This window comes from Phacochoerus africanus, chromosome 3, assembly GCF_016906955.1.
Source record: "Phacochoerus africanus isolate WHEZ1 chromosome 3, ROS_Pafr_v1, whole genome shotgun sequence".
NCBI classification, from domain to species: domain Eukaryota; kingdom Metazoa; phylum Chordata; class Mammalia; order Artiodactyla; family Suidae; genus Phacochoerus; species Phacochoerus africanus.
Window position 1 is genome coordinate 67,288,684 of NC_062546.1, and position 23,985 is coordinate 67,312,668.

The following is a 23,985-nucleotide window of genomic DNA, read 5'->3' on the forward strand; positions in this document are numbered from 1 at the left end:
ATAAAATCATGCAGTGAAGAAGTCTGACTATTGTTCTATTCTCCTTAAGAGGGTTGATTTTGTCTTTTAGCAGAAAATTAACATAGTTTGACTCAAACTACAATCTCTTTCCCATGGGTGGTAATACAGATATTATTTCATAGTTCTAGCTTTGTCTGGCATACTGGAATCTGTTCCACACTTAAATGGTTCAGTGTTAGTGAATTCAGTAGAGTTTGTAAATGGAATCTGAATCTAACTTTCTTTGGCTTTCTCCTTCCCCAAATTCATTCCTCATTTTGCCTTGACTGTGTTTGTACTAACTCTGTTTTCCTGTTCTTTACCTCAGAAAGACTATGCGTTATATACAGGTTTCCTAGTCAGTGCAGACTGAGGTTTTCCTCCAAATGGAATTTTTAAAATGAGAAAAATCACCTTTTCCCTTAGTGTCTAGTGCCTTTCAGAAGCTACCTAATATACGGGCTCCAGTACTTTCAGGATTTTCATTTTTTTTTCCTAAGATACTAGTTTTTGTTTTTTTGTTTTATTTTGTCTTTTTGTCTTTTTGTTGTTGTTGTTGTTGTTGTTGTTGCTATTTCTTGGGCTGCTCCCGCGGCATATGGAGGTTCCCAGGCTAGGGGTTGAATCGGAGCTGTAGCCACCGGCCTACGCCAGAGCCACAGCAACGCGGGATCCGAGCCGCGTCTGCAACCTACACCACAGCTCACGGCAACGCCGGATCGTTAACCCACTGAGCAAGGGCAGGGATCGAACCCGCAACCTCATGGTTCCTAGTCGGATTCGTTAACCACTGCGCCACGACGGGAACTCCAGTTTTTTTTTTTTTTTAATTTTTATTTCTTTATATGTATTTTTTTCTACCGGACAGCATGGTGACCCAGTTATACATACATGTATACATTCTTTTTTCTCACATTACGTGTTCCATCATAAGTGACTAGACAGAGTTCCCAGTGCTACCCAGCAGGATCCCATTGCTAATCCATCCCGAAGGCAACAGTCTGCACCTATTAACCCCAAGCTCCCAGTCCCTCCCACTCCCTCCCCTTCCCCCTTGGCAAGCACAAGTCTATTCTTCAAGTCCCTGATTTTCTTTTCTGTGGAAAGGTTCCTTTGTGCCTTGTATTAGATTCAAGACATAAGTGATTTCATATGGTATTTGTCTTTCTCTTTCTGACTTACTTCACTCAGGATGAGAGTCTCTAGTTCCACCCATGTTGCTGCAAATGGCATTGTTTTGTTCTTTTTTTATGACCAAGTAGTATTCCATTGTGTATATACACCACATCTTCTTAATCCATTCATCTGTTGATGGACATTTTGAGGGCTAAATAATTTTCCACTATACATGCATACTACACATGTATGTGTGTGTATAATCATATATTTACTTTATCCACTCATCAATCAGTGAACACATAGGTTATTTTCATGTCTTGGCTTGTGTTAATAATGCTGCATTTAAAATGGGGGTGTAAGTATATCTTTGAGATAAAGATATAATTTCCTTTGGACATGAATATATACCCAGAGGGGAACTGCTGAATCATATAATGGTTCTATTTTTAGCTTTTTGAGGAATCGCCATCCTGTTTTCCATGTGGCTGTACCAATTTCTGGTCTAACCAACTGTGCATGAATGTTCTCTTTTTGTTCCCAATCTTCACCAACAGTAGTTATCTATCTCCTTTTTATTTTTATAACAGCCACTCTAACAGATGTGAGGTGATATCTCATTGTGGTTTGTGTTTTCACATTTTTGTTAAATTTCTGAAGTGTAGCATACTATGGAAAGTATGCACAGAAGAGTATGATTCCATGAGTTTTCACATGTGGAACATAGCTCTATAACCACCACCTACATGAAGAAATAGAACCTTACCAGCCCCCAGAGACATCCGCTGCCCGGTGGGCCCCTTTGTAGTTATGACTCTCTCTAAAAGTAACCTTATTCTGGGGGAGTCAACCGTCTTGTGAACAGTTAACAGCCAGCTGCTTTCTCCAGGGTCTGAAGGTGTGCCTGTGAGCTGAGTGGACGTTGGGTAGCGGAGCCCAGTATGGGAAGCTCAAAGAAGTTGGTGTGGAAGCTACGAGACTCCATGAAGACTGGATAATCAAGCATTGTTTTGGGGTCCCACAGGCTTCTTGGGAGTACTACACACTGATGCCTGTTGGAGATGAGAACCAAGAGGCTCCTAGACAAACTGCAGAAACCGTGGCCGTGGAAGGAGGTAAGTGGCACTTGGAGATGCAGAAAAACAAGGTTTATTCGGCACCAGTGCAGGCTCAGAGGAGTCACCTCCAGAGTCTGAGCACCGGGTCTTTGTTCTCAGCACCTTTTATATAATATAGGGTCTTGTTTCTCCCATGCAAGCAATCCTGAACCTCCTCATTCCTGGAGCAGACAATGTTCCTGCGGAAGAAACTGAGCAAGCAAGGTTATAGAAGCGAAACTGGTAAGCAATGCTTGGAGCACCATTAGCAGGGCTGCTGGCTTGAACTTAGGGCACGTAGTTGCTACATAATTCCAAGAAGGATGGACTGAGGCTGAGCAGAACTGAAAAGGCATGGAAATGCTTTTTCTGGCAAGGCGGGGGTTAAGTCTCTTAGCTAAATCTCCCAGTTCACTTCCTTGTGGGGTTCTCCCATAAGCTTTCCTTACACACTCTTTAAAAATGCCTTTAGCCTGCTGTGAAGCAGCCTTGGTGTCTCTGCCACTTAGAGATTTTTTCCACTTGTTTGTATGTAGTTAGCTTAAAGTACGGAAAGAAATTTATTTTTCTCTCCCTCCCCCTTCTTCCTAGCATTTCCCCCTTTTCCTTTTTTTTCCTTTCTCCCATTTTAAGGCATTTTGTCTTCTCCTTTCTCTTGAGTTATACATGATATTTAAAAAGCTAGCCTATCTAGCAAGATCCTTTTTCCCTGATTAAAACAGCAACAACTGTGTGCTTGCTTGTGTGTGTGCAAGCACACACACTTGTGTCTTTTCCACACGTTTGTCTCATTTACTCCCAAGGTGTAAACTTGGAGACAAGGAAAAGCCAGGAAGCCCTCTGTTAGTTAGTATATTGGTCTATATGAACAAACTCTTCACTAAATGTCAAAAAATAAAGGTGTCAGGCTGCTCTCTAGGGAAGGGTTTTCCACAGCGTGCTGGGTTGTAACTGAGCTGATGGCCTTTCATCAGTAAGTTGTGCCCAAGGCTCTACTTCTTTCCAGTCCTTTACAAGCAGTTCATGGAAACCAATTTAGGAGAGAACACGATGAAACTAACTGGCCAACAAAATTTGTTCTTGAACGACCTAGGGCTCAATCAGGGGACACGTGGCCAAGCTGGCTGGGTGAGTCTCTCCACTTTGGGGAGCCCACAGGGGGTGTGGGGGTGGGGCCTTCATAGAGCAGGCACATGGGAGTCGTGGCTGCACCAGTGGGGCAACTAGGCATGCTCAGAAGCCCTGCAGGTGGGGTCTCTCCAGGTAGCCTGGGTTTTATAGCAGTGCGGAAGCCCAGAGGAGGAGTGGCCCCCATTAGCCATGACCACCACCACCAGGCAGAGGAAGAGTTCCTGAGGAGGGTAGCACTCTCCATCCTTTGGGGCAACAGCGTGTCTGCTTTGGAGAAAGGGTATACAAGGGGCAGCGACAGTAATTCTGGAAAGATGGGCCAACATTTGGCCAACACAATCTGTTCTTGAAAGACCTGGGGTGCAATCAGGGGACACGCTTGGCCAGGCTGGCCGGAAACCCAACAGGTGGCTCCCTGGAGGCATCGCAGGCATTACAGCTGCCAGGGAAGAGGAGCGGCCAGTGGCAGCCAGGACCACCACCACCAGGCAGAGGAAGAGTTCTTGAGGAGGGAAGGGCTCTCCACCCCTTGGAAGGAAAAGGAAAGGAGGAGGAGGAAAAGTGAAGGGGGATGGCACCAGTTCTTCTGGAAAAACTGGCAATGAATAGAAGAACAGATACTCACTTCCTGAACGCCAGGGGGAGGCGACCCACGGAAAGTGGACTTGGAGACCCCCCACCCCCCCACCCCACGCACTGGGGAGGTGTGGATATCAGGCTTGAGAGAGCACCTGGGGCGTAGTGGCCAGGGCCACAACCTTGGCCTAGGAAAGTTCTCAGAGGAGGTGTTAAATCAGAACTGTATCCACCAGCCTACACCGCAGACACAGCAACTTGGGATCCCAACCATGTCTGGGACCTATACCCCCGCTTGTGGCAACACTGGATCCTTCACCCACTGAGCCTAGGCCTGGGATCAAACCTGCATCCTCTCAGACACGATGTCAGGTTCTTAACCCACTGAGTCACCACAGGAACTTCTCATTTACCTTATCATGATGGCTGCCTCTGTCAGTTATTTGTGTGATTCCCTCCAATGATAAAAGTGTTGTGCGCTGCCTCCCTTCCACTGTGAAAAAAACCAGCCTGTGCTTAACGCCTAATGAGAGGACGCCATCTATAAGTAAAGGTACTGACTGTGGGGCTCAGACTTCAGTAAGGAAAGGAAACAAAGTGCATGGAATTTATCAAGTTTAATTTTTCAAATGTAACCATTGTCATATTAGAATGTAAATCTTAAATGATAAAGTTTATTTCTAAGCATACTATTTATTTCAAAAGAGGTTTTTTTTTTTTTTTAAATGATACAAACATGGGCAAAATGTTGCTTTCACCAATTTACAACTACTGGGAATTTAATTCCAGGAAAATAATATTACTATTTCCAACTAAAAGTCTGTATTGATAAACTGCACATACTTTCAAATTTATAATGTAATATTTATACAGAAAATAATATATACTTGTCAGATTGTTGCATAATAGTTACACAACTGTTTTGAGAAATGTGGCTTAAGGAAGCTTCAAACTGAGTTTGAAGATTAGTCTCTTCAGTGCAATATTTCTTTCGCCACAGATGTGAAAGAACCCAGGCATTCTGTGAATATAGAAAAGGTCCCACATTTCTTGGTGTGTTCTTGGACCTGAAATACATTTAGATGGTAGAAGATAACTGGGAAGGAACTCACTTCAGTGCTCAGCAGGTAAAGTTTGAAGAGCCTCCCTGCAACCACTGGCCTCGGCGTAGTTCAGTTGAGGACCCATCAGAGGGGATGGATGCGACCTGGCAGCTTGGGAGGCCTGAGTGGCAGGGATGGAGAGGTACGGCTCTAATACCCAGGCCCACTGCTGGGGAAGGGGCCGTCAGGGCTTGGTGCTTGGCGCTCCTGGTTTGGAAAGGCCCCTTGGAATGTGGTGGTACTCATGACCTCTTCCAGGGCCTTGAGCTCCTTGAACATCTCCACCATCTCCTGTTCTTGTTTAGTCTGCTTGACTCTCTCGTTCTCCAGTTCTTGGGCCAGAGAATTGAGTTCCTCCATCAAAATCAGGTTGATCCTCACCATCTCTCTGTAGGTGTTAGTGAGGCCAGGTATATTTAATGACTCTGTCTCTAGCCTGGCATTCTCTAACGATGCCTCCACCTCTGCATCCTCCTTTTGAGCAGCATAAATCTTGTCAATGAGTTGGCATTTCTCCTCAATCTGTGCAGCCAGTGTTTTTGCCAGCTGCTTTTCACGTCTCAGGTAAAGTCGACTTCGAACAGACTGAAGCAGTCGCAATGTAAAGAAGAGACCTACCACGAAGGGGATGATAACAGACCTGTACACCACTGTCTCCCACTGGAGGTTCTGGATGGTGAACCACGAACCAAAGCCGCTGGGCAGCAGCAACACCAGCACCTCCCTCAGCTTCCCAAGGATCAGCCCGAAGCCAAGCTCCACAGAGGACGGCAGCCCCTCCATGGCACTGATCCAGCAAGGGGCTCTGCTCAGTTACCATGGATCCACCAGGCACAACGAACCCCAACATTCCACCTGGAACCCCACCAGCAACTGTCATCCTGGATTGGTCAGTTATCTGCTCAGTGTTGGGGGAGGGTGGCAGGGGAGAGATAGTAAGGAAAATGTGATTCTCCCCCTCCCAAAAAAAAAAAAAAAAAGTACCTTATTCTGAATTCTAAAGTGTTATGTTTTTTTTTTTTTTTGGCTTGGTTTGAGTTTTATTCCGTTTATGTATTTAAAGTGTATTATAAAACATAGAAACATTTACATTATACAAATAAATCCTATATAGTCATAGCATGTAATTTTTATTACATAAAATTATACATAGTCATAGGATGGAAGTATCTGGCTGCTTTTGTTCAACACTGAGATTTAATGCATGTTGTTGCCTCTAGTGATACCCATTTATTCTGTAGTGGAGGAAGAATTTTCCCTCTACCCTTCTGAGCTCTTAGCTGAGATTCCTGTGATAAAAGGCTACTGAGAGAAAACAATTGTATTAACACGTGTACCTCAGATATAGATGGGTGGTACCAGGGAAAAAATTAGTAACTACCTCAGGTGGCTGAGATTTCAGAATTAAAAGCCCATCTTAATAAGGAAAGGAGAGGAGGATATAGGCCTCTTAGGGGGGAGTAAATTGTTTTTAGGAGGGGGAATGGGCCTTTGAAGAATAGATGGGAGGTATGAGAGTTTGTGCCAAAGTTTGTTTCAACTTCTGGTCTCTCCTGTAATAAGAGCCAATCTTCCCTGGTTGATGAGACTCCCGGTGGGGGGTGGGGGGTTATAACAAGTGAGTTGTCTTTGGAAACTCTGTCTTTAGGCAGGTAGGGGAGTTTGGAGAAAGCCTCTCCCTGCCTTTGCTGTTTTGCCAGTGCCAACATCTCAAGATACTCAACATACGAGATTGGCATGCTTTGGGGGTGGCAGGCCCTAAACTCCTAGGGTCCTAGTTTGGTGTGTCACATTCTGCCACTCTTCAGTTCCAGCTGCTGTAAGATATTCCAGTGTAGCCTTGCTATTTTATTAGTAAAATGCTACTGTCCTCCGTAGAGTTATATCATATGATATTTGTCTCTTTCTTTCTGACTTACTTCCCTTAGTATGAGAGACCCTAGTTCCATCCATGTTGCTGCAAATGGCATTATTTGGATCTTTTTTATGGCTGAACAGTATACCATTGTGTATATGTAGCACATCTTCTTAATCCATACATCTGTCGATGGACTTTTAGGTTGTATTGGCTATTATGAATAGTGCTGCAGTGAACATAGGGGTGTTGCCAAAGCAATCCTTAGGAACAAATACCAAGCAGGAGGCATACTCTCCCAGACCTCAGACAATGTTACACAGCTACAGTAACCAAGACAGTGTGATATTGGTACAAAAACAGACATACGGACCAATGGAACAGAACAGAGAACCCAAAAATAAACCCAGACACCCTTGGTCAATTAATCTTTGACAAAGGAGGCAAGAACATAAAATGGGGAAAAGATAGTCTCTTCAACAAGTGGTGCTGGGAAAACTGGACAGCTGCATGTAAATCAATGAAACTACAACACACCCTCGCGCCATGCACAAAAATAAACTCAAAATGCCTCAGAGACTTAAACAAAAGACAAGACACCATGAAACATAGGCAAAACATAGGCAAAACATCAACCTTACAAATGTTTTCTGAGGTCAGTCTCCCAAAGCAATAGAAGTAAAAACAAAAATGAACCAATGGGACCTACTCAAACTGACAAGCTTTTGCACAGCAAAGGAAACCATGGGAAAACCAAAAGACAATCTCTGGAATGGGAGAACATAGTTTCAAATGATGCAGTCCACAAGGGCTTAATCTCTAAAGTATACAAGCAACTTATAAAACTCAACAGCAAACAAACAAACCGACAACACAGTTGAAAAATGGGCAAAAGACCTGAATAGACTCTTCTCTGAAGAAGACATACCAGTGGCCTACAGGTACATGAAAAATTGCTCAACGTCACTGATTATTAAAAGCAATGCAAATCGAGTTACACTTCACAGCAGTCGGAATGGCCATCACTAACAAGCCAACAAATAACAAATGCTGGAGATGGTGTGGAGAAAAGGGAACCCTCCTGCTCCTGCACTGTTGGTGGGAATGTAAATGGGTACAACCACTATGGAAAATAGTATGGAGGTACCTCAGAAAACTATAGAACTACGCAGAAATCCCACTTCTGGGCATATATCCAGATAAAACTTTCATTGAAAAAGATACATGCACCCCTATGTTCGTTGTGCCATATTTTAGATTTCACAAGTAAGTGATATCACAGGGGACTTGTTTTTCTCTTTCTGACTTACTTCACTTAGTGTGATAATCTCTAGTTGCATCCATGTTGCTGAGAATGGCATTATTTTCTTCTTTTTTATGGCTGATTCATATTCTCTTCTATATATGTACCATATCTTCTTTATCCATTCATCTATGGATGGACATGTAGGTTGTTTCCATGTCTTGGCTATTGTGAACAGTGCTGCTATGGACATAGGGTGCATCTTTTCCAACTATTGTTTTGTCCAGATAGCTTCTCAGGCATGGGCTTCCTCTACCATATGATAGTTCTGTTTTTAGTTTCTGCGGAACCTCCACAGTTTTCTCTATAGGTGTTGAACCCACTTACATTCCTACCAACAGTGTAGAAGATTTCTCTTTCCTCCACAGCCACTTTAGCATTTATGGTTTGTAGACTTTTTGATGATGTCCCTTCTGGCTGTTGTGAGGTGATGCTTCCTTTTCATTTTGCTTTGCTATGATTGGTGTGATAAAATGTTTTGCTTATGTTCTCTTCTAGGAGATTTATGGTGTAATGCCTTATATTTAAGTCTTTAAGTCATTGTGGGTTTGTGTGTGTGTGTGTGTGTGTGTGTGATGTGTGCAGTGTGCTAACTTCATGGATTTACGTGTGGCTATTCAGCTTTCCCAACATCACTTGCTGAAGAGACTGTCTTTTTGCCATTGTATGTTCTTTTCTGCATTGTTGAAGATGAACTGATCCTGTATGTGTGGATTTATTTCTTGGCTCTTGTTACATTGATGAGTATGTCTGCTTTATGGCATGCTGTTTGGATTACTGTTGCTTTGTATTATTGTCTAAAGTCTGGGAGAGCTATGCCTCTAGCTTTGTTCTTTTTCCTCAGAATTGCTTTGGCAATTCTGTGTCTTTTATAATTCCATATAAATTTGAGGATTATTTGTTCTAGTTTTGTGAAAATGGTCATGGGTAATTTGATAAGGATTGCCTTAAATCTGTAGATTGCTTTAGGTGGTATGGGCATTTTAATAAGATTAATTCTTCAGTCCAAAAAGCATGGGATATCTTTCCATTTCTTTGAATCATTTTCAATTTCCTTTATCAATGTTTTCTAATTCTCAGCATGAGTCTTTCACCTCCTTGGTCAAATTTTTTCCTAAGAATTTCATTTTTTGATGTGATTTGAAAAGAGGTCATTTTTATAGTTGCTGTTTTTGCTAGTTCACTGTTAGTGTGAAGAAATGCAACCGATTTCTATAAGGTTTGTATCCTCCTACCTTGCTGAATTTATCATAGTTGTTTTTGAGTGGAGACCTTAGGATTTCCCATATGGAGTATCATGTCATCTGCATACAGTGATAATTGTACCTCTTCTCTTCCAATTTGGATACTATTTATTTATTTATTTACTTACTTATTTGTCTGATAGCATTGGAAGCCCTAGCCAAAGCAATGCTGAATAAAAGTGGTGAGAGGTGGGCTTCCTTGCCTGTTCCAGATTTTAGCAGGAAAGTTTTTAGCCTTTCTCCTTTGAATATTTTATTGACTGTGGGTTTGTCATAAATGGCTTTTACTATGTTGAGATGTGTTCCCTCTATATCCACTTGGGTAAGAGATTTTTTTTTTTTTAATCATGAATGGATATTGAACTTTGTCAAAATTTTTTCTGCATCGGAGTTCCCGTCATGGCTCAGAAATTAATGAATCTGACTAGGAACCATAAGGTTGCAGGTTCGACCCCTGGCCTTGCTCAGTGGGTTAAGGATCCAGTGTTGCTGTGAGCTGTGGTATAGGTCACAGATGTGGCTCGGATCCCAAGTTGCTGTGGCTCTGGCATAGGCCGGCAGCTACAGCTCTGATTAGACCCCTGGCCCGGGAACCTCCATATGCTGTGGAAGCGGCCCTAGAAAAGGCAAAAAGATAAAAAAAAAAATATTTTTTCTACATCTATTGAGATGATGATGTGGTTTTTGACTTTTCTTTTGTTAATGTGGTATATTACATTGACTTTGTGTATGTTGACTCATCCTTGTGAACTTGGGATGAATCCCATTTCGTCGTGGTGTATGATCATTTTTTGTGTTGTTGGATTCAGTTGGCCAAAATTTTGTTGAGAATTTTTGCATTTATATTCGTCAAGTATATTGACCTATCATTTTCTTTTTGGGTAGAATCTTTGTCTGGTTGTGGTGTTAGAGTAATGGTGGCTTCACAGAAGGTCTTTGTGAGTGTTCCTTCTTCAGTCTTTTGAAAGATTTTAAGAATGATGGGTTACAAGTTCTTCTTTGTATGTTTGGTAGAATTAGCCTGCAAAGCCATCTGGTCCTGGACTTTTGGTTGTCTGGAGTGTTTTCATTACATATTCAATTTCATTTCTAGTGCTCAGTCTATTCAGAGCATCTGTTGTCTTCTTGATTTATTTTTAGGTGGGCTATAGATTTCTAGAAAGTTGTCTGTTTCTTCTGGGTTTTCAAATTTGTTGGCATATAATTGCTCATAGTGTTCTCTGAAAAATTTTTTTTTTTTTGGTATTTCTGTGGTATAAGTTGAGATTTCTCCTTCCTCATTTCTTATTTTGTTTGCTTGGGTTCTCGTCTTGGTGAGTGTGGCCAGAGGTTTGTCAATTTTGTTTACCCTTTCAAAGGATGCGCTCTTGGTTTTATTGATATTTTTTTCTATTTTTTAATCTCTCTTTGATTTTCTCTGTTTATTATTTCCTTCCTTTGCTGACTTTAGCTTTTGTTCTTCTTCTTCTAATTCTTTTAGGTTATAGATTAGGTTGTTGATTTGAGATTTTTTTGTTTGTTTGTTTTTTGAGGAAGGCCTGTATCACTCTGAAATTTCCTCTAAGAATGGTTTTTGTGGTATCCCATAGATTTTGTGTGGTTATGTTTTCATTGGCATTTGTCTCAAAGTTCTTGTTTGTTTTTTAGGGCATGTGGAAGTTCCCAGGCTAGGGGTTAAATTGAATCTGAGCTGCAGCTGCCGGCCTACACCACAGCCACAGGAATGCGGAAATCCATGGCAGCACTGGATCCCCAACCCACTGAATGAGGACAAGGATCAAACCTGCATCCTCATGAATAACAGTTGGATTTGTTTCTTCTGCTTCACCACAACTAGGAACTCCCTGTCTCAAGATATTCTTTTTTTTTTTTTTTTTTTGGTCTTTTCGAGGGCCACACCCATGGCATATGGAGGTTTCCCAGGCTAGGGTTCTAATCGGAGCTGTAGCCACCAGCCCACGCCAGAGCCACAGCAATGCTGGATCCGAACTGTGCCTGCAACCTACACCACAGCTCATGGCAACGCCGGATCCTTAACCCACTGAGTGAGGCCAGGGATTGAACCCACAGCCTAGTCGGATTCGTTAACCACTGAGCCATGATGGGAACTCCTCAAGATATTCTTTAATTTCCTTTTTGATTTCCTTGTTGACCCATTGGTTTTTTCAGAAGCAAGTTGCTTAGTCCCCAAGTAGCTAGTTTTTTCTTATATTTCTTCCTGTAGTAGATTTATAGTTTCATGCCACTGTGGTCAAAAAAGATGCTTGAAATAAATTCTACCCTCTTAAGTTTGTTGAGGTTAATTTTTGCCCCGGTATGTGGTCAATCCTAGATAATGTTTGATGTGCACGTGAAAAGAATGTATATTCTGCTTTTGGGGGAGGTAATGTCCTAAGAATATATTAATTGAGTTTAACCCTTCTATTGTGTCATTTAGGATCACTAATGCCTTATTGATTTTATCTCTAGGGATTTGTCCATTAATGTCAGTGGGGTGTTACGTTCTCCTACTATTACCACCGCATTTCCATCCATTTCTCCTTTTACATCTGTTAGTATTTGTCGTACATATTTGGGTGCTCCTCTATTAGGGGTATATATATTGATGAGTGTCAATATCCTCTTCCTGAATTGATCCTTTTATCATTAGTGTCCCTCTTTGTCTTTCTTTATGGCCTTTGTTTTAAAGTCTATTCTATCTGACATGAGTATTGCGACTCCCACATTCCTGTCTTTTCCATTCACATGAAATATCTTTTACCATACCCACACTTTCAATTTACATGCGTCCTTTGCCCTAATGTGAGTCTTTTGTAAGCAGCATGTTGTAGGCACTTTTTTTTTTTTAGTTTTATCTTTTCCCTAATAGTTTTCTTTTTTTTTTTAGTTTTTTTTTTTTAATTTAATTTGTATTGTTATTGCCCTCAACACCTTTTTCTCCCACTGTACATCATAGGGACCCAGTTATACACACATGTATACACAATTTTTTCTCCATTGTCGTGCTGCTTTGCAAGTATCTAGACATAGTTCTCAGTGCTACACAGCAGGATCTTATTGTAAATCCATTCCGTGAGCAATAGTTTGCATCTGTTTGACCCCAAGCTCCCAATCCCTCCCCGTCCCTCCCCCTCCCCCCAGGCAACGGCAAGTCTATTCTCCAAGGCCATGATTTCTTTTCTGTGGGAAGGTTCATTTGTGCTGTATATTAGATACCAGGTATGAGTGATATCATATGGTATTTGTTTTTCTGACTTAGTTCACTCAGTATGAGAGTCTCTAGGTCCATCCATGTTGCTGCAAATGTCATTATTTCATTCTTTTTTATGGCTGAGTAGTATTCCATGGTGTATCTATACCACATCTTCCTGATCCAGTCATCTGTTGATGGACATTTGGGTTGTTTCCAGCTCTTGGCTATTGTGTAGGCTCTTGTTTTTTTATCCAGGCTGCCACTCCGTGTCTTTGGATTTGAGCATTCTGTCCATTGACATCTAAGGTAATTCTTGATAAATATGTATTTATTACCATTTTAAACCTGTTTTCCAGTTGCCTCTTTGTTTCTTCTTTATTTTATTTTATTTTATTTTATTTTTTTTGTGGTTGGATGACTCATTTTATGCTTGTGTCCTCTTCTTTTTGCTTTTCGTGAATCTATTGTTTGTTTGTTTGTTTGTTTTTTGTCTTTTTGCTATTTCTTGGGCCACTCCCACAGCATATGGAGGTTCCCAGGCTAGGGGTCCCATCGGAGCTGTAGCCACCAGCCTACGCCAGAGCCACAGCAACGCAGGATCCGAGCCGCATCTGCAACCTACACCACAGCTCAAGGCAACGCCGGATCCTTAACCCACTGAGCAAGGGCAGGGACGGAACCCACAACCTCATGGTTCCTAGTCGGATTTGTTAACCACTGCGCCACTGCGGGAACTCCCTATTGTTTGTTTTTGATCTGTAGTTGCCCTCTTGCTTAAGTATGTTATCCTCTTCCCGTATATGTTTGCTTTAATCAAATAGTCATATAGCCTTAATACATTTTTTTGAAAAGTCTACATTTTCCTACTCTCCTTCCTCACATTTTATGATTTTGATGACCTTTTTGCATCCTCATATTTATCCTGTTACTGTTCCTCCTTCTATCTTCTTCTTTCCTCTTTAGAGGAGATCTTTCAATATTTCTTTTAGGGTAGTTTTAGTATTGCTGTACTCTTTTTAGTTTTGTTTGTCTGACAAATTCTTTATTTCTCCTATTTTAAAGGATAATCTTGCTGAGTTAGAGGAATCTAAATTTCAGACTTTCTCTTTTAGAACTTTTAATAATATATCTTGCTGCTCCCTTCTGGCTTGTAGCTCTCCATGCAGAAATCAACTGATAGCCTTATGGGGGGTTCTTGTAATTAACTCTTTGTTTTTCTCTGCTGTCTTTAGAATCCTCTCTTTAACTTATGCCATTTGTATTATAATATTTCTTTATGTAGGTCTTTGGGGGTTCATCTTGTTTGGGATCCTCTGTGCTTTCCGTACATAGATACCTGTTTCTACCTGTAGACTTGGAAAGTTTTCAACCATAATTTTTTCAAATATTTTTTCCATCTTATTTTCTCTTTTTTCTTCTGGAATCCCTAATGTGCATAGATATGACATGTTCCATAGAGCTCTTATATTTCATTTTTTTCCATTTTGCTTTCTATCTGCTGTCCTGAGTGGGTTATTTCCATTATTCCATCTTCCAAGTCATTTATTCATTCCTCTGCATTATTCATTGTGGTCTTCAATGCCTTTATCTCAGCTTTTGTTTTGGCAAATAAATTTTCTAATTTTTCTTGGCTCTTCCTCCTATTTTCTAGTTCCTTTTTACAGTAATCTGCATTTCTTTGAGAGCCTTTTTCATTCCTTCAGTATTTTCATTACCTCCTTTTGAACTCCATGTCCGTCAGTCTGCAGAGGTCTGTTTCATTGTTTGCTCCTTCAGGGGAATGCTCCTGTTTGTTTGTTTGTTTGTTTGTTTGTTTGAAACTGAGAACAGTTCCTCTGCTTCTTCATTTTGCTTATATTTTCTTACTCTGTTTAGGGGAAACAGTTGTCTACTCTAGTCTTTGAGACTGCAATATGTCTGTAGTGAGACATACTGATATGTAGGAGCATCCCTGGGTAGCTTGTGTGGTTTACCATGTTTTCCGCGTAAGGGCTGCTTTTGGTTTGGATGCTTGCTGTCCCTTTCCTCAGTTTATGCAGACCACTATCCCCTTGATAGGGGACATGCAGGTGCACAGCCTCTGCTCACTCCAAGAAAGGTGAGATGGGCAAGTGGCACCCAGTGGTGGGGCCCCCAGCAGAAGCAGCAGCAATGCGGCATGTGTGCTCCCAGGAAGATGGGGGTGATGAGTGGCAGCTGGTCACAGGGCTCTTGTCAGTAGCAATGGTGGTGGCATTGGGCTGTGCACATTCCCAGGGAGGCGGTGTGTGGTAACTGGTTGTGAGACTCTTGGCAGTGCTGAGCCAAGCCCGCTTCTGGACCCTGAGATGGCTTCTGTGGCTTGTGCCAACCCCTGTACCCCCATGCAGGTGCTGCCTGGTAGCCTGCATGCAAAGGGAAGTTTCTAGGCAGTCCTGCTCCCCTCCTCTTGTGCTTGCCAATAATCATAGCTTGCGTCTCTGGCAGGCCCAGGCCTCCTCTCTGTATTCTCTTGACTGTGGTGCACCAAACCCTAGCACTCTCAGGCTGGTTACATGCAGCCAACACTAGTGTTCTCCCCAGGTCTGGCCTCCAAAGCCCAAGCCTCAGTATCCGGGACCTGCCCGTCCCAGTGCTTGAGCATCTCAGGCTGGATGTGCTAGGTGGTGGCACTGACCTTCTGTGTGGACCTCTCTCTGCTTTGCTCTTCTCAGACAAGCTGCTGCACTTTTTCTGCAGGGTTCTGAAGCTCCCCTTCTCTGCTAGCTGATGTCCCCACCAGTCAGGGCACCTCCCAGTATGCAGAAATCTTTCCTCTTTCACAGTTCCCTCCAGGGGATGCTGGTCCTGCCCTGATTCCTTTTTCTCTCTTCTTTTTTTTTTTTCCTTTTGTCCTACCCACCCTATGTGGTGATTTTCTTGACCTTTTGGAAGCCTGAGGTCTTCTGTCAGCATTCGGTAGATGTTCTGTGAGAATCATTCCGCAGGTAGAGTTTCTTTTTTTATGTATTTGTGGGAGAGGGTGAACTCCATGTCCTATTTACCTGCCGTCTTGATATGATCCTTCAGTTCTGTTTTTGTCTTTCTAGATTGCTTTGACTAACAAGGGCTTTTGTATTTCCATACAAATGTTAAAAAATTTTGTTCTAGTTTTGCAAAAAATATCATCAGTAATTTGATAAGAGTTGCACTGAATCTGTAATTGCCTTGAGTAGTATAGTCATTTTGACAATACTGATGTTTCCAATGCAAAACATGGTATATCTTTCCATCTGTTGTGTCATTTTTGTCTTCCTTCATCAGTGTCTTAGGAGTTTCAGAGCCCAGATCTTTTGCCTCTTTAGGTAGGTTTATTCCTAGGTATTTTCCTCTTTTTTTTTGGTATGATGGTAAATGGGATTGTTTCCTTAACTTCTCTTTCTGATCTTCATGGTCAGTGTGTAGAAATGCAACAGATTTCTGTGTATTGATTTTGTATCCTTCAACTTTGCTGAATGCATGGAGCTCCAAAAGTTTTCTTGTAGCATCTTGAGAATTTTCTATGTATAGTACCATGTCATTTGTAGTGACAGTTTTACTTCTTTTTCCAGTTTGGATTCCTTTTATTTTTCTTCTCTGACTGCCATGGCTAAGACTTCCAAAATCATGCTGAATAAGAGTGGTGAGACTAGACATCCTTGTCTTGTTCCTGAACTTGGAGGAAATGATATTAGCTGTGGATTAGTCACCTATGGCCTTTACTATGTTGAAATCGGTTTCCTCTATGCCCACTTCCTGGAGAGTTTTTATCAAAATGGGTGTTCAGTTTTCTCAAAAGCCTTTTCTGTATCTGTTGAGATGATCATGTAGTTTTTATTCTTCAATTCGTTGATGTCGCATTTCTCACTGATTGACTTGTGGATATCAAAGAATGCTTGTATCTGTGGGATAATCCCACTTAGTCGTGATGTATGATCCTTTTAATCGTTAGATTCAGTTACTAATATCTTGAGGATTTTTGTGTCTATATTCGCCTGTGATTTTCTTTGTTGAGGTATCTTAGTGTGGTTTTTGTGTCAGGGTGACGGTAGCCTCATGGAATGAGCTTGTGTGTATTCCTTCCTCTGCCATTTTTTGGAGTTGTTTTGGAAGGATAGCTGTTAACTCTTCTCTAAATATTTGGTAAAATTTAGCTGTTGAGAATTCATGTTGTGGCTCAGTGGGTTACGAAACCAACTAGTATTCATGAGGATGTGGGTTCACTCCCTGGCACCCTTCTCAATGGTTTAAGGATCTGGCATTTCCATGAGTGGTAGGTGTAGGTCACAGGCATGGCTCAGATCTGGTGTTCCTGTGGTGTAGGCCAACACTAACTGTAGCTCTGATTTGATCCCTACCCTGGGAACTTTCCATATGCTATGGGAGAGAGCCTAAAAGACGAAGAATTAAAAGACAGAAGAATATACTTGTTAAGCCATCTGATCCCAATTTTTGTTTGTTGGAAGTTCTTCTTTTTAAAAAAATGCATTTATTTTTTTGTCTTTTGGAGCCACACCTCCAAACAGACAAATGGAAGTTCCCAGGCTACACTGCAGCTCAAAGCAATGCCAGATCTTTAATCCACTGAGCAAGGTCAGGACAGAACCACCATCCTCATAGGTACTAGTAATGGTTCTAACCTGCTGAGCCTCAGTGGGAATTCCTGTTTGTCAAATCAGTTTCAAGTTTCAGTACTTTGCGATTGGTCTGTGCATATTTTGTATTTCTTCCTGGTTCAGATTTGGGGAGATTGTACCTTTCTAAGAGTTTGTACGTTTCTTCTAGCTGTCCACTTTATTGGCATATAGTTTCTTGCCATAGTTTCTTATGATCCTTTGCATTTCTATGGTATCTGTTGTAACTCCTTTTTCGTCTCTAATTTTATGATTGAGCCCTCTTCTCCCCCCCCCCCCCCCGTCTTTTTTCTTGATGAGACTAGCTAAAAAATTTCAATTTTGTTGATCTTTTCAAAGAACCAACTCTTGTCTTTTTCAGGTTGTTTTAGTTATAAGGTTAGGTTGTTTGAAATTTTTGTTTGTTTATTTCCTAAGATTGTATTGCAATAAACTTCCCTCTTAGAACTGCTTTTGCTGTAACCCGTAGGTTTTGGAGCATCATGTTTTCATTGTCGTTTGTCTCTAGGTTTTTTTTGTTTTTTTTCCTTTTTACAGCAGCATATAGAAGTTCCCAGGCTAGGGTCAAATTGAAGCTGCAGCTGTGGGATATGTCACAGCCGAGGCAACACTGGATCTGAGCCACATCTTCAACCCACACTGCAGTTTTCAGCAACGTCAGATCCTTAACCCACTGAGCAAGGCCAGAGATTGAACCTGCATCCTCACAGAGACAATGTTGTGTCCTTAAACTACTGAGCTACAATAGGAACTCCCCATCTCTAGGTGTTTTTTCAATTTACTTTTTGACTTTTTCAGTGATCCATGGGTTGTGTAGTTGCATATTGTTTAGCCCCCAGGCTGTTTGCAGTTGTTTGTTTTTTTTTTGGGGGGGGGTTTGCTGTTTTCTTTTTCTTGACCTTGATTTCTAATCTTGTAGCATCATGGTTGGAAAAGATGCTGGATAGTTCAATTTCCTTAAACTTATTGAGGCTTGATTTGTGTCCCAAGGTATGATCTATCCTGGAGAATATTCCATGTGCACTAGAGAAGACTATATATTCTGCTTTGGGATGGAATGTCCCATAAATATCGATTAAGTCTGTCTGGTCTAGGGTGTGGTTTAAGACCTGTGTTTGCTTGTTGATTTTCTGTGTAGATGATCTGTCCATCGGTGTAAATGGGGTGTTAAAGTCTCCAATTATTACTGTATTACTGTCAATTTCTCCTTTTATGGCTGTTAGCATTTGCCTTATACATTGAGATGTTCTCCTGCTGGATGCATGTATTTTTACAATTGTTAAATCTTCTTGGATTGGTCCCAGATTGATTCACGTGATCATTATGTAGCGACCTGCTTTGTCTCGTAACAGTTTTTAATTTAAACTCTACTTTGAAATTGTAAATATTGCTACTCCAGCCTTCTTTTGATTTCCACTTACATAAATGCCTTTTTCCATCCCCAAATTTTAGTTCTATGTGTCTCTAGACCTGAAGTGAGTCTCTTTTAGGCAGCATATATGTGAGTCTTGTTTTAATATCCATTCGGTCAGCCTGTATCTTTGGCTGTGTCTTTTGGTTGGAACATTTAGTCCTTTTACATTTAAGGCAATTATAGATATATGTGTTCTTATTGCCATTTTGTTAATTTTTTTTGTAGTCCCCCCCCCCGCTTTTGTTCTCTTATGATTTTGTGACTTGTCTTTAGTGTTATGTGTATATTCCTTTTTCTTTTTCATGTGTACATCGTTTATAGATTTTTCATTTGTGGTTCCCATGAAGTTTTCAAATAGCAGTCTGCATATATACAAGATTTTTTTAAAGTGCTGACTTCTTAATTCTAAATGAATTTCAAATATCCTGCATTTGTACCCTCTTCCTCTTGTGATTACCGGTTTTGATCCTACATTTGTGTTTGATACTACATTTGTGTGTGGAATATTTCCTATCTTTACTGTATGTTTGCCTTTAGCGGTGACTTTCTAATTTCTACTTGTGGCTTTTTCCTTGTGCCTAGAGAAGTTCCTTCAGCATTTTTTGTAGAGCCGGTTTTGTTGTGCTGAACTCTCTTAGCTTTTGCTTTTCTGTAAAATTTTGATTTCTGCATCAAATCTGAATGAGAGCCTTGCTGGGTAGAGTATTCTTGGTTCTAAGTTTTTCCCTTTTATTTTAAATAAATCATCATGCCACTCCCTTCTGGCCTGCAGTGTTTCTGTTGAAAATAAGTTGACAGTCTTATGAGGGGTTCCCTTGCATGCTGCTTGTTGCTTTTCCTTTGTTGATTTTAATACCTAAGTCTTTAATTTCTGTCAGTTTTATTACTGTGTGTCTTGGTGTGTTCCTCCTTGGGTTTATCCTGTTTGGGAGACTCTGTTCTTCCTAGACTTGAGTTTCCTTACTCTTAAGAGAACTTCTAAGACTTACTCTCTTAGCAACTTTCAAATACACTATATAATAGTATTAACTGCAGTAAGTATGCTGTACATTACCTACTCATGGCTTAATTATTTGATAACTGGAAGTTTTTGCCTTTTGATCTCTTTTACTTATTTCATCCACCCACCCCCACCTCTGGTAACCACCGATATGTTTTCTTATGAGCTTGCTGGTTTGTGTTTGTTTTTTAGTTTCCACATATAAGTGAGATCATATAGTGTTTCTTTCTCTGACTTATTTCACTCAGCATAATGCCCTCAAGGCATATACATGTTGCAAATGACAAGATTTAATTCTTATTGATGGCCGAATAATATTCCATTACACATACATACACACAAGTATAGGTGTGTATAATCATATTTTTCTTTTTTGTAATACTTCAACATCAGCTTTTCCAGTAAAATTAGAAGGGTTCCAAAAGTCACAATGAATTTTAAAGGGTGTCATCATCATTGCATACCATTTTTTCTCTGAATTTATTATTCAAATGAAATATATACTGGGCACTGTGTTAAAAATATGTCATTTATTGTATGTGAGAGATATTGTTCCCGTATTCAGGTGACATCAACCTCAGATAAACCATGTACTTTGACCAAAGCTGCATGATTGATAACTAGAAGATTTGAAGTTAAAGCCTCCTATTTAAAGGAGTGATATATAGGCTTTGTCCTTTTATATGGCAAACATGTAATAATGGTTGTATGGCAATGTGTTGCTTAAATGATTATCTCAACCCTACTGTTTCCTGAGCTGAGTTCCCACAACTCTAAGGATCCGCACAACTTCACCGAGAATAAAATCTAGGAGTTTCCATTTGTGGCTCAGCGGCAATGAACCTGACTAGCATCCAAGAGGATGCAGGTTCAATCATGTCCTCTCTTGGTGGGTCAAGGATCTCACGTTGCCATGCACTGTTCTGTAGACTAGCAGCTATAGCTCTGATTCAACCCCTAGCCTGGGAATTTCCATATGCTGCAGGCATGGCCCTAAAAAGCAAAAATATATATCTAATGTAAGAAAGTATCTTTCATCTCATAATATTTTACCTGTGCCTTCTTCCTCTAGGACTTCCATGTGTAAAAGCACTGAGGGAATTTCACTTACAGTTAAAGCTGGATCTCAACTGTGCGAATGAATATGTTTCAAAAAATGTTTTATTTGTTCCTTTCATCTAAATTAATACATGGGGCTCATTCATATAGCTTATTTTAACATATACACACTTTTGCACATTTTAATTTGGCCGTTCTCTGTGTTGTTTTTGAAATTTTATACATGAGCTAGACAAAACCACTTTTTTTTTTTTTTTTCTTAGAAGTTTTATTTCTTTAGTTCTTGGCCCAAGATCCTGCAGTGATGCAAAGCAGAGTTATGCTACCACTCTTCTCCCACCTGAGAGCTCCACAAATATTGGCTGCAAGTGATGGAGTGAGTAAGAGAGGTCCTAAACTTAATAAAACCATAATCCAAGGAAGAGACTAACCCTCTAAAGATTAAGGAGAACTAAGGGGATCAGGAGAACTAAGAACTACTTTCTGTTACCATTTCAAGGCTTGCTCTAATTTTCTTGGACAGTGGTGTATCAATGAATTTTGGACTCTATCTTGGATGTTATAAAATCATGCAGTGAAGAAGTCTGACTATTGTTCTATTCTCCTTAAGAGGGTTGATTTTGTCTTTTAGCAGAAAATTAACATAGTTTGACTCAAACTACAATCTCTTTCCCATGGGTGGTAATACAGATATTATTTCATAGTTCTAGCTTTGTCTGGCATACTGGAATCTGTTCCACACTTAAATGGTTCAGTGTTAGTGAATTCAGTAGAGTTTGTAAATGGAATCTGAATCTAACTTTCTTTGGCTTTCTCCTTCCCCAAATTCATTCCTCATTTTGCCTTGACTGTGTTTGTACTAACTCTGTTTTCCTGTTCTTTACCTCAGAAAGACTATGCGTTATATACAGGTTTCCTAGTCAGTGCAGACTGAGGTTTTCCTCCAAATGGAATTTTTAAAATGAGAAAAATCACCTTTTCCCTTAGTGTCTAGTGCCTTTCAGAAGCTACCTAATATACGGGCTCCAGTACTTTCAGGATTTTCATTTTTTTTTTCCTAAGATACTAGTTTTTGTTTTTTTGTTTTATTTTGTCTTTTTGTCTTTTGTTGTTGTTGTTGTTGTTGTTGTTGCTATTTCTTGGGCTGCTCCCGCGGCATATGGAGGTTCCCAGGCTAGGGGTTGAATCGGAGCTGTAGCCACCGGCCTACGCCAGAGCCACAGCAACGCGGGATCCGAGCCGCGTCTGCAACCTACACCACAGCTCACGGCAACGCCGGATCGTTAACCCACTGAGCAAGGGCAGGGATCGAACCCGCAACCTCATGGTTCCTAGTCGGATTCGTTAACCACTGCGCCACGACGGGAACTCCAGTTTTTTTTTTTTTTTAATTTTTATTTCTTTATATGTATTTTTTTCTACCGGACAGCATGGTGACCCAGTTATACATACATGTATACATTCTTTTTTCTCACATTACGTGTTCCATCATAAGTGACTAGACAGAGTTCCCAGTGCTACCCAGCAGGATCCCATTGCTAATCCATCCCGAAGGCAACAGTCTGCACCTATTAACCCCAAGCTCCCAGTCCCTCCCACTCCCTCCCCTTCCCCCTTGGCAAGCACAAGTCTATTCTTCAAGTCCCTGATTTTCTTTTCTGTGGAAAGGTTCCTTTGTGCCTTGTATTAGATTCAAGACATAAGTGATTTCATATGGTATTTGTCTTTCTCTTTCTGACTTACTTCACTCAGGATGAGAGTCTCTAGTTCCACCCATGTTGCTGCAAATGGCATTGTTTTGTTCTTTTTTTATGACCAAGTAGTATTCCATTGTGTATATACACCACATCTTCTTAATCCATTCATCTGTTGATGGACATTTTGAGGGCTAAATAATTTTCCACTATACATGCATATATACACATGTATGTGTGTGTATAATCATATATTTACTTTATCCACTCATCAATCAGTGAACACATAGGTTATTTTCATGTCTTGGCTTGTGTTAATAATGCTGCATTTAAAATGGGGGTGTAAGTATATCTTTGAGATAAAGATATAATTTCCTTTGGACATGAATATATACCCAGAGGGGAACTGCTGAATCATATAATGGTTCTATTTTTAGCTTTTTGAGGAATCGCCATCCTGTTTTCCATGTGGCTGTACCAATTTCTGGTCTAACCAACTGTGCATGAATGTTCTCTTTTTGTTCCCAATCTTCACCAACAGTAGTTATCTATCTCCTTTTTATTTTTATAACAGCCACTCTAACAGATGTGAGGTGATATCTCATTGTGGTTTGTGTTTTCACATTTTTGTTAAATTTCTGAAGTGTAGCATACTATGGAAAGTATGCACAGAAGAGTATGATTCCATGAGTTTTCACATGTGGAACATAGCTCTATAACCACCACCTACATGAAGAAATAGAACCTTACCAGCCCCCAGAGACATCCGCTGCCCGGTGGGCCCCTTTGTAGTTATGACTCTCTCTAAAAGTAACCTTATTCTGGGGGAGTCAACCGTCTTGTGAACAGTTAACAGCCAGCTGCTTTCTCCAGGGTCTGAAGGTGTGCCTGTGAGCTGAGTGGACGTTGGGTAGCGGAGCCCAGTATGGGAAGCTCAAAGAAGTTGGTGTGGAAGCTACGACTCCATGAAGACTGGATAATCAAGCATTGTTTTGGGGTCCCACAGGCTTCTTGGGAGTACTACACACTGATGCCTGTTGGAGATGAGAACCAAGAGGCTCCTAGACAAACTGCAGAAACCGTGGCCGTGGAAGGAGGTAAGTGGCACTTGGAGATGCAGAAAAACAAGGTTTATTCGGCACCAGTGCAGGCTCAGAGGAGTCACCTCCAGAGTCTGAGCACCGGGTCTTTGTTCTCAGCACCTTTTATATATAGGGTCTTGTTTCTCCCATGCAAGCAATCCTGAACCTCCTCATTCCTGGAGCAGACAATGTTCCTGCGGAAGAAACTGAGCAAGCAAGGTTATAGAAGCGAAACTGGTAAGCAATGCTTGGAGCACCATTAGCAGGGCTGCTGGCTTGAACTTAGGGCACGTAGTTGCTACATAATTCCAAGAAGGATGGACTGAGGCTGAGCAGAACTGAAAAGGCATGGAAATGCTTTTTCTGGCAAGGCGGGGGTTAAGTCTCTTAGCTAAATCTCCCAGTTCACTTCCTTGTGGGGTTCTCCCATAAGCTTTCCTTACACACTCTTTAAAAATGCCTTTAGCCTGCTGTGAAGCAGCCTTGG

The 23,985-nt window shown here is 41.0% G+C and overlaps 1 long non-coding RNA gene across 1 annotated transcript in view; it reads left to right on the forward strand.

Moving 5' to 3' along the window:
* Positions 1 to 2,806, forward strand: part of LOC125122955 (uncharacterized) — a 36,682-nt gene extending 33,876 nt beyond the window's left edge. Inside the window, exons 5-6 of the long non-coding RNA XR_007133942.1 lie at positions 2,006 to 2,231; positions 2,375 to 2,806. This is a non-coding gene — a long non-coding RNA (uncharacterized LOC125122955). The remainder of the gene's footprint in view (positions 1 to 2,005; positions 2,232 to 2,374) is intronic.
* The last annotated feature ends 21,179 nt before the right edge of the window (positions 2,807 to 23,985 follow it).